Source organism: Pteropus vampyrus, unplaced genomic scaffold (assembly GCF_000151845.1).
Source record: "Pteropus vampyrus isolate Shadow unplaced genomic scaffold, Pvam_2.0 Scaffold179, whole genome shotgun sequence".
Lineage (NCBI taxonomy): Eukaryota > Metazoa > Chordata > Mammalia > Chiroptera > Pteropodidae > Pteropus > Pteropus vampyrus.
The window spans coordinates 880,167-891,536 of record NW_011888960.1 but is presented as its reverse complement, the minus strand read 5'-3'; the positions used below and the strand labels follow the sequence as shown (position 1 = coordinate 891,536).

General features: G+C 58.6%; 1 protein-coding gene across 1 annotated transcript in view; it reads right to left on the bottom strand.

The window, feature by feature from the left end:
* Positions 1-11,370, bottom strand: part of FGF18 (fibroblast growth factor 18) — a 37,564-nt gene that overhangs the window by 22,985 nt on the left and 3,209 nt on the right. The gene's annotated exons all lie outside the window — the stretch shown is intronic.

The following is an 11,370-nucleotide window of genomic DNA, read 5'->3' as shown; positions in this document are numbered from 1 at the left end:
GAGGTGCGGTGCCCCAGGTGGCCGACCTGGCCCAGCCAGGAAGCGGCGAAGATAAGAAAGAATCAGGCCTCGGTCCTTTTGACAACAAAGCGAGCTCTCTTTCCACCACAGCCCCGGGTAAAGCAAGCAGAGCAGTGCAGGGCAGAGCTTTCTTGTGACCTGGGGCACACAGTTTGTCCCGCCTCAGTCTCCTGCCCAGCGAAGCAGTAGCATAGAGACTCTGCTACACCCCAGGGCGGCTGTGACCGTAAAGCCAGCGAGCTGGGGGGAGTCCCCAGACGGATACGGAGATGGGAGAGGCATGGGGCACTGTCACTGCTGTCTGAGTCCTTGGCTGCGAAGGAGTGAGGGCTGGCTAGTCTCACTCTGGGAATGAATGGGCCAGAGTCTGCTGTCACCTCTCCCCTGGGAGCTGATGCCTAAGGGGACCCCCCTCCATGCCCCGAGGATCCCTTAGGGATCCTCGCCCCACCACCGGGCACTTGTCCACTTCTCTGGCCTTCGCTGTGCATTTCCCATCAAAACGTCCCGTGTCCCTGGAGCTTACACTCCTGTCTGACCACACCTGCCGGAAGCCGCCTCCGGCTAAGCCGACGCGTGTCTCTCCGGCCTCCCTGCTCCGAACTCGTCCGCTCACCGGGGGCAACTGGCACCTGCCGCCAGGCCGGCCTCCTGCTCCCACTCCTGCCCCCAAACCCCGTCACCTCAGGTGACCTTTCCCTCCACACTCTCCAGGGCTTGCCTCACATTTAGATAAAGGTCCCCATCACGGCCTCAGGACCCTGCAAGAGGAGCCGCCAGCGGCTTTTCCGCCCTCATCCCCGAGGGCTCCTTCCCACTCTCACACGGCACTATGCCTTGGGGCGCTTCAGACACAGGACACGCGTCTGCCTCAGGGCCTTCGCCCTGGCTCTTGGCTCTGCTTCTGTGCTCCTTCCCGGATGTTCGCGTTCTGGCCCCTCGGTTTCATTCGGGTCTCCGCTCAAGTGTCCCATCCTGAGACAGGCCTTCCTCCACTGCTCTTCGGAGGCAGGCCCCACCTCTGCCGCCTTCCATCGCCCAACCACGCTTTGTTTTTCTTTCTAACGTTCGTCAACCTGACATAACCTCTATTTACCTGGGTTTTTTTCGGCGCCCCTCCCCCCCGACCCTCGACTAGCCTGGCAGCACCATGAAAGCTAGAGCTGTCTTTGTTATTTGCTGCTATATCCCCAGTAGGTGGGTGGCACAGCAGAAACACATTTATTGAATGAATAAGTAAACGAACAAACGGACATCGAAAAGATCCTGCCGTTCCATTTAGCACCAAATTCGGTTTTTCCATGCCCTGCTAATTTAATCGTATGCCTGTCCCATCCCAACTTCATCATAAAGCTGAACAATTCTTGAAGCCCAGACAGAGTTGTGGGTTTGATCCGTGTGCCCGCAGGTCCGACACGATGCTAGGCACATAGGACCCCAGTCCTATGAACACGTGACCCGCCTCGGCCCGTGGCAGAGCCCAGGGCTGTCCAGGCAGCTGTCTCACCCTTCAGCTGTTAGCTCCCAAGGGCAAGGACCGTGTTCCTCTCGTGGCTACACCCCTCCGCCCAGCCCGGGGTCGCTGTCCCCCAGCTGACCTGCACATGTCCTCCCGCCCCAGCCTGGGCTCCACGGACACCTTGGCTGGACCACGTTATTAAACTTCCACTATCATCCGCAGGGTGAAAGCATGAACCCACATTACAGACGAGGAAACTGGGGCTCCAGAGCTGAACGGACAAGGTCGTAGAGCGGGCAATGGCAGCCCAGGCCTCGTGACCCCAAAACCCAGCTTTCAGCCCCGCCTTGCTGGGCGCCCCCGCCCGCCTCACCAGAGCCATCAGCAGCAGAACCCAGGTTCAAGACCCAGGGCATCCACTCCCTCGCTAAGGGACCCTAGGCAAGTTAGGGACACTCCGGGCCTCAGTTTCCTCACGTAGAAAATGGGAGTGATGGTAACGGCACCCACCTGGTGGGTGCAGCGATCAAACACATGAAGTCATAGGCCGGTGCTGGCATGCCGGCACAGAGTACGTGCTCCTCGGGGAAACTACCAGGAGATGAGGCAGCCCCGAAGCGGCTCTTGGGGAGCCCTACAAACAAGCCTCCCTGGGCACGTGTGCGGCTCGCACCCCCGTCCCTACAGACAGGGCCCGTCTGTGGCAATGCTCATCACCCCCATTTCACAGATACAGAAACTGAGGCTCAGAATGGCAAAGGCAGTGGCTCTGGGGCACGCAGCCCAGTGGGGTGGGGCCCGGCCACTGGCCCCCAGGGCGTGCACGCCCTTCACCCTCACTCCCCTCAAGGCCAGTCCCCTGTCACCATCCATGACCAGAGTCTGACGCCTGGGACCGGCCTCACTTCACACCCTGCTGGTCAGGGAGGGAAAAACTCCAGTCCCCACTGGGCCCCCCGCTGTGGGCCTGTGTCCTGAAGACCTCCCACCCTTGGCCCTCGACCTTCCTGGAATGACTTCCCGAGGTAGCCTGGCCCTGTCCCCTCCCCCAGGGGCAGGCCTCCGGCCTCCTTCCCTGTCCTCCGACTCTCCTCCTGCTCACAGGAGCCCTTATCGACCAGAGGTCAAACCAATCTCCTCACCCCGGGTCCCCGAGGGGGGCTGCCCTGCCCCAGAAGCCAGCCTCCCGTTAACGATTTTCTCCCTGGCACACTGGACAGAGGCAGTGTGGTGACCCAGGGTCAGCAGGGACTATCCGGTGGCCCTTTCCCAGGAGGTGGGGGGACAATCCATCTTGCCCAGCTTTCACCATTTAAGCCACACTCTGTGGCCACATCAGTCCCCAGGGAGGTAGCAGGGGTGGCCTCTGACACAGAAACAGAGTTTGTTCTGGACAGGCAGGAGGCTGCTGGGCTTCCTGGGCAGGACATCCGGGACTCCAGGCCTTTGCACAGGCTGCGTCCTCTGCCCCGGGCACCCCGCTCCTCTGCCCACCTGACACCTGCCCTCGGATGCCTCCCCTGGAAGCCTTTCCTTCCCCCGACCCCTCTGGACACTATTGTAACGGCTCACCGTCCCCAGCGTCTAGCTTGCCTGGTCCATGCCTGGATCTCCAGCCGTCCCCAGGAGGTGGCCGGCCAATGTTTACTAAATGACTGTGCCCAGAACAAGGGAGACCGAGACCCAGAGGCCAAAATCAGCCCCACCGCTTGCCACCCAGACAAGCAGAGTGCCCAACAGAGGGATGGCAAGCGGGGAGTTCAAAGCTATCAGTTGCTAAGCTTCCCTCCGTCCCAGGCTCTCTGCTAAGAAGCGCTTAGACGTGGTACCACCGCTAATTCCCTCCACCGCCCATGGAGAGAGAGCCCACTGCACAGGTGGGACCTCGGGCCACCTCCCTGGGCCACACAGCTCCAGGGTCTGCCCCCAGCGCGCATGCGAAGCCACCGACGCAGGAACATTTTCCCTCCTCCTTCCTGGCCGGCTGGGTAAGCGGGTCACTTAGCCTCGCTGCCTAAGAGGGGGCCTGTCTTCTGGGTCTTCCCAGAACAGCCAGCTGCTCTCTGCTGGGGGAATTCCCCTCCAGGTGCGTGGTCATCAGGGGCTGAAAGCTGCAGGGTGTGAAAAATCGGATCGCTGCAGCTTCTGCGAGGCCAGCAGTGTTGGCGCGTCTGTCTGTCTGTCTCCTCCGGCAGGAGAAGGCGACTTCCGTTGCTCTGCTGTCCCCCCACCCACACTCACAGATTATCTTTTGGGTCAAAGTAGCTTTCGCACAGCAGGGTGGCCCATCATGGCTTCCCTCCTGCAGCCGAAGACCCTGATTACTAGCCAGCCGGCCCCTTCCCTGCCCTGAGGCTCTGGTGGAAATAGTCACTCCGTGATCCGGGCATTTCCCAGGGGTATTTCATCAGGGTCCACTCTGCCCCCACTGTCATAAGGCCCTGGCGGGGACATGGTGCTGAGTGGGACAGAGCCATCACCTTCCGCCTGCAGTCTGTCCTCGTCAGTATGGCTGTCTATCACACAGGGAAGGAAGGCTATTTCCCTGCTCCAAACTCTGCCTAGCTCCCCGCTACACAGCTACGTGCACACACCCCACACACACCTTCAACAACCCAGTAACTAGCACTAGCTGACCTCAGGTGCTTCTACACCAAATCACCGGCTTCCTTGATTTCTGTAACCCTCGGTTTTCCCGGCAGCAGAATGCGCATTGTTTATAATATTTATCTCAGAGGAAGATCGTCCCAGGAAAAAGAGCCATGACTTTTTTCCTTTTTTCCTTTCGTTTGATTTTCTAAACAGGCACCACTTCCTGAGTACATCCTCTGTGCCAAGAGCCACTTTAGGGAAGTAACCCTATGCGATGCCAGCGGGGCCCTATGAGTTGGTATGATGACTGGCCCCATTTGTCAGAGGAGGTAACCGATGCTCGGAGAGGTTACGTCTCTCGTCCAAAGTCAGAACTCTTGAGAGAAGGAGTCAAGATTCAAATCCACCTCGCCCTTGATCCAGAAGCCAAGCTGTCCACCACTTCCCCCTCGCCAGCTTCCACTCGCCTCTCCCTCGCCTACCTCCTTTCCCCTATTCAGGACGGCGACTGGTTCTGGCCACAAGCCACGGCCAGGGCAGGGCCTGGGATGGGGGGCTTACACATGAAAGGGCTGAAGGCCTGAGCTTCCTCCCCCCACCAAGAGAGGAGGATGGGGTCAGGCTGCCCCCTCCCACCCAGGTCCCCATCTTTGAGGCCTCATACAAGCCATGCCCCTGTCTCCAGGCAGCCTGCCCAGAAAGGGAGGGTCTCCCTGGTCCCAGGAGGGGCAGCTCACAGACTTCCGGCCACATTCCACCACCTCCTGCCTCCTCCGGCGGCAGTAGCACTGGGCCAGCCATGCCGAGGCCTTTCCCAGCTTCCCCAAATTCTGGATTAGAACCTGAGACCTGCACCCCATGCCCAGGAGTGGTCCCTGAGAGAGTCAGCATTCCTTGACACCCCAAAATGCAGCTCCTCAAACTCTTCCTCGAGAGCGAGCGGCCTGGACGCAGGCTCAGGAGCTGCTGCCAGCCACAGGGCTCCAGGGTTGTTATTATCGTTGAGAGACGGACATTGGCTCCCACTTAGTGGGCACCCGCTGAGTGCCAGGCCCGAGGTGAGCACTTTCCAGGCACCGTCTCCTTCCTCCTCACAGGACCAGGGCAGGTCTGGCGATTACTGTCCCCGGGACAAAGGAAGAGAGAGAGGCCAAAGGACTTGCCCGCTGTACAAAAAGTGACAGAGCCAAGGTCAAGAACCCACATCTGGCTTTAGAGCCTCTGAGTTTCCCCCAGCTGGCACCCTGGACAGAAAGGAGGGGAGGGAGGCCACGCCCAGCCCTGAGCCTGAGCTTGGCTCAGGTCAATGCCCCTGCCCACAGCCCAGCCCCAGGCTTCTCCCTCTGTCCTGTCACACTCCCCACTCACAACCCAGCCAGGACTGAGTGAGGCTGCAAAAGGCCCTTCCCCACCCCCAGCCTGTCCATTAAGCTCCCAGGGCTATCAATGTATTGATTGGCCAGGCTGAGCCATCAGCTCAGAGGTGGGGGGAGCTACCACCCAAGGCGGCTGACCGGAGCTCCTTCTCCCCATATATCAGCCTTCTGCGTACAGATTGTCAATATGGGTGCCCCTGGCAGTCAACCCTGGGGGAGGGGGCAAGACCCCTAAAGACCCATGCTCCCTTCTTTTTTCCCTTTTCCTCCCCCCTCCCCACTCCCCCATTTCAATTCCCTCTGTGGGGAGAGCGGTCATGCACTGCCCCCAGGAAATAAACAAGCCCTTTACCCGCCATTCCTGAACTTGAAGCTCCAGGCACTCCAATTGGCTCAGAGTCCCCAGCATATCAAGATGCTCCTTGCTCCATGTAGGGATGTTACACACACACACACACACACACACACACACTCACTCACTCACTCACACTGTCTTCACTCGGCTTGTTCCTATTTCGAGGTTCAAATGGGGCACCTTCCCCGGCTAGATCTTCTGGCTCCAGAGCCTGCTTTCAAGGCCCTTCATCAGTGTACACATGGCACCCTCAATTCGGGAGGGTAAGGACAGGTCCTGAACCCCCTGTGTCCCACACCTGGCACCAGGAGGAGAGGGTGTTCGATCCAGGTGCCAGGTGCCCAGAGGAGCTACTCCCCTCCCGTCCGCGCACTGACCCAACACTCATCCTGTGTGCCAGGTCTGTGCCGGGAGCCGCGGGGCCTGCAGGATGCACCAGGCCTCCCGACTTCCAGGAACCAGGAGCTGGCAGATGAGCAAGACTTCAGACGCTCTGGAGTCCTACGCGCAAGTGCAGCTCACATTTACTCAACGCTCATCATGAGCCGGGCGCCGTGCCAAGCCTCCCCGCAGGTGACCACAACCCACCCTCACAGCAACCCCAAGAGCGGGGTTCTCTCCGGGTGCGCGTGCGAAAGATGGGCGCGGAGCCGCCAAGCAATTTGCTCAATACACAGCCACCGAGTGGCGGAGTGGGTGTGACCAGGGGCCAGGCCCGGAGTCTGAGCTCCGGGGCGTCCACGAGCCCCAGCGCGGAACATGCTGGGTCATGGGACAGTGGCCCAGTCTAAAGGTTCCCAGGTCGAGATCAGGGATGGGAGGGACAGGGTGGGGAAGGGTAGCGAATAAAGTTGCCCAAAGTGTCAGCCATCCCCTCCCAGGGGACACTTTGAGGACAAAGCTGAAGCCTGGACTGTCATCTCCATCCCCCTCAAAGCCCAGCCCAGGGCCAGCCACGCAGCAGGCCTGCCACCAATGTCTGCCAGAAGCTAACGTGGAGAAGCACCGTAAGTGAGTTCCTGCTGCCTAGCTGGACCGAGGCGTGGCTTCAGTTACTCCTCCCAACAGGGGGGGATTGGGGGAAGAGCCATAGTATTATACCCATTTCCCACAGGACGAGGAGGCGGAAACTCAGAGAGGTTGAGGATCTTGCCCAAGGGCACACAGCCTGTGAATAGCGCGGTGATAATTAAATCCAGACCTAAGTCCAAAGCCTCAGACTGGAGGCCGGATATCACTGACACGAGCGAGGGGCACCCCCTATTTCCGTTCAGCGCCCAGCAGCGTGTCATGTACCTAAATATAATCGATGGAGCAATCGGTTACTCAGTTATTTCTTGAACGTCAGCCACAGTGCTAGCTACTCTGTGCATTTACCCGCTTTAGTCCTTATTATAGAAATAGGTACGTTTCATGACCCCACTTTACAGGTGGGGAAAAGCAAAGTACACATTTGCTGAACAGCTGCTCAGCAGCAGACACGGCCAAAACCCATGCATGCAAGTACTACAGAAGCCACCTAGCTCACTTCACTGATCCCCAGGTGGGTAAACTGAGGCATAGTGAAGGAGGTCTTCCAATGAGCTAGAATTCCAGGGATTCTGAGAGTTTTTCTGTTTCGTGACCCAAAGCGGGGCTTGTCTTTGGCCGTGGCCTTGGCCTTGGCCTTGGCACAGCAGCATTTGAAATGGGTCTGAGCCCTCGTGCAATTTCAGTGTCAGACCAAACGATACCCAAACATCTCCCAGCCCCTACCAGCAAGCCTGACGAAAGCCCGAGGGGCCGCTTACCTGCTGATGCTCCAGAACAAATGCCATCCCCGAGTGAGAGGCACAGGGTTAGGTCTCGAAACACAGATGGGGTCTCGATCAGAGCACTGGGCTCTGCGCTTCCCCTGCTCCGCACCCTTAGGAAGCGGGGACCGCTTTATTGGTTGTTTTCTTCCCACCTGACACGTGCAGAAGCCGAGACCCAGAGGGGTTCAGTAACTGGTCCAGGGTCACAAGGCAGAGACAAGGCAGAGCAACAGTTTGAACCAGGCTGGCTGACTAGAGAGCCCTCATACCACTGTTTAAGAAGCCGGGGTCCTAGAGCCACACAACTGAGAGCTGAAGCCAGCTCTGCCTCCTCTTGCTATGTGGCCAAAGGCAGGTTAGTTCATGCCTCTGAGCCTCACTGTCTTCATCTGCAGAATCCCCTAATTCTAGTTGGGTTGTGAGGCGTAGCCTAGAAGCCGTGAGGAAGCGCCTGCCTGTCACACAGCGAGCATGCAGTACCTGGTGGCAGCTACCCGTATTGTCGCTAGCCTGACATGCCTGCACCCTGTTTTCCACACCCACTTTCTTGCTAGAGGACGAAGGCAGAACCAAAAGGTCCTACTGAGGACTGGAAGTCATCTCCCTGACCCCCTCCACCTCTTTTTGGGGGCCCAACGTGCAGACCTGCCCAGGGCAGGGTGGAGGCAGCGCTGTGGCCCTGTCATGCTGTCCGAAGCCTGCTGACACTGGCTATGCCAACCACAAGAAATTTTTAAATCCACCTTCTTATCTCAGAGCAGGTGACACTCCTGGGCTTCAGGAATGCTGGCAGGATACCTCCATCCCCCTGCCCCTGGCCCCCATGCTGGGAAAGAAGCTGGGAAGGCAGTGCTGAATCCCCCAGGCCTCCCCGCCACCTGCCCACACCCCGCCAAAAAAAAAACCCCACCTCTGGTTCTGAGACTCTTTCAGACCAGAACATTCCAAGAAGATCAGGGCCTGCCGACTCAGAGTCAGGTGCCTTCAATGGCGGAGACACCTACCTGGGCCCTGACCCTCATCTCCTATCCTAACCCAGGGATTCACCGGGAGCTCGCACGGGGGACCTAGCATACCTCTTGAGACTGTTTCCCCACCAGTATTCTAAATAATTTCTGTATTCTTTCTGAAAAGGTCTGCCTGGTGTGGTGGGGAAGAAAATATCTTGAATCCAGAGCCCTGAGTCGGCCTTGAACTGCTCTGGGCTTCGGTTTCTCCATCCGCGAAGTAGGAATATTACCCACTCCCACTGCAGTGGGGACAACGGCAGGAAGAAGACACAAGAGCCACTTTGAAACCCTCACAAGCAGCACTTTTTCACCTGAGGTAGGTCACTCCCCCCGGGCCTCGGTTTCCCCCTGGGCTGGACAGGAACTTGTGCCTGCCACACTAAACTTCACAGGCCCCTCGCGGGTATGTGTCGAATGAATACCTGACTGAATGGACAAGCAGATGATGTCCCTGCTTTAAGAAATTAAAAGTACTACCCAACAGGGCAGTTCCCCATCCTCCTCATGTCCCCAAGGACTCTCTCCAGCTTCCCCATCCTGGCCGGCTTGAAGAAAGGGTCTGAACCTTCCTGAGGAGGCCAGGTGCAGGAGATGGGGGTGTCAGGGAGAGGGGGGGCGTGGAAGGGAACTTCCAAACCTGAACACAGGGTGGGGTGGGAGGAAGGGGCACCGCGGGAGGGCTGAGGGCCGGTGGTGGGGGCCCCTGCCCTGGCCTGCCTCAGCCCGGCCTGTCTAGGGAAGGCCAGGACCTAGCCGAGCCTGGCGGCGGGAACAATGTCGGCAGGTGCCGGCGGAGCCGCGTGAAAGGCCCAGCCCGGTGTCATTGTCAGCGCTCAGCCAAGTGCAGAAAAGCAATTTACTGGTCACGCCACTTGCTCCCCTTGGAAATTTTTAAAATTCTTCCGATTTGAGCTATCCACGGTGTCCCAAGTCGTGTAGAGAAGGGATTTTATTAAATTCCCAGCTTCCCACTTCCCTGGGGTGGCAGGCGGGTGAGGGCGGGACTCACTACATGGGGGTGGGGGAGGGCAGTGTCCGGCATTGACTGTGCTCATGGAAATGTGGCTGGGGGTGGAGGCCCATTCTGGGCCTGGCGGCTGATGAATGGGATGAGGGGAGGAGCCCAGAAACTCCACTGCTAAGACCGGACCAGCCCCCCAAACCATGGAGGTGGGGGAGGAGAGGGCATAGGTGTCCCCATGTCCCAGCAGAACACTCCTGTGCCCTCCCGAGTGGCCGAGAATTTGCAAAACTTCTTGCACACTCATCACATATCACTTCGCCTCAGGGCCTCCCGCTTCACAATTGAAGAAGCTGAGATGCACAGGTGTCTCTAGATGCAGAAAGATGCAGCTGGGGTTCAGGCCCAGACTCCTGGATTGCAAAGCCCTGAGCCCTTGTGCAGGGAGGCCTCCCCTCTGTCCTCCCTCACTGAGAGGGCTCTCACGCCCACCCTCTGAGGCCCCTGCCCAGCGGGCAGCTGCTCATCTTGGCTGCCCAACGCCACATCTACAGGGAGCCGACTTCAGACTCCCTGCACTAACACCTGGGCCCCACCCCTCATCTCTACCTGTAATGACCACTGTGCCTTCATCCCCACAGCATGAATAGGGACAGGAGACTACCGTGGGGGTAGCGTTTCCTTATGCTGTAGGAATCATAGGTGCCTTTGAAAATCTGTGGGGAGCTGGGAACCCTCTCCTAGACACAAGCACATTTGGGTACTATTTTGGTGTGATGTTTCAGGGACACTCCTCCCCCATAATCCCATCCTTAGATGCTCTAAGGGTATATGAAAACCATCAGTCCTACGGCAGTTCGAGGGGGGAAAGGCTGCAAAGGAAGGGGGAGGTAGTCAAGGGGGCTCCCTCACCTGCTGGAAGTCCTAACTCAGACAGACCACCCAGCTCTCTCCCGAGAGGCTGGCTCCAGCTCTGGCCAAGGAGGTGGAGGTGGGATGCAGAGGCCAGGTTCCCTCCCTTGCACTCCCCCAGAGAACACAAAGACCACACAGCAACCCCTCCTGGGCCCTGCCTCAAGGACCATGGGACTTGGGTGACAAAGTCTGCCACCATCTCTCTACCTGCGTGCCCATTCCACCGTCCCCCGCACCCAGGCCCAACACTCAGGAAAACAGCTCCTGCCCAGGTCAGACAAGTAGGTCCCCCGGAGCGACCTGCCCTCTGCTTGGGGACTCAGCTGCGAACCAGGCAGGCCATGCCTGGCATTGGTCTCTCTCTCTCCCCGACGCAAGCCGTCCCCCACCCCCACCACCACACAGGGTCACATCTGCTTTGGCAAACAGCCAGTTTTAAGTTACTGACTCCAGTTGTATTGATTCAAGGAGTCACTGGGGACCCCAGCCTGGCCAACAAGAGGGAAGAACCCATCAGTCCATCCACCCATCCATCCATGCATGTATGCATGCATGCATCCATCCTTCCGGCCCCCCGGCCTCAGCTAACTGCCCCCAGCTCAGTGCCCATCCTGATAGTAACAATCCTCTCCCAGGAGTGGGAGGGGAGATAAGCAGACCCACCACCGCCTCCAAACACTGCAAGAGGCTGCTGAGTGTCAACAGCACTCAACACACACAGCTCTCCTCGTGCTGAAAACTGGGAGAACCATGTTCCCTGCCCAAAGGCTCTGAGCACCTCCGCACCCAGAAGTCTAAGCCTAAGCATCCTTTCTAACCTTGTCAGGACACCTGCCTTCAACCCAGAGGGGCAAGTGGCAGCTAATCTCTTTTGGCCCCAGTCCA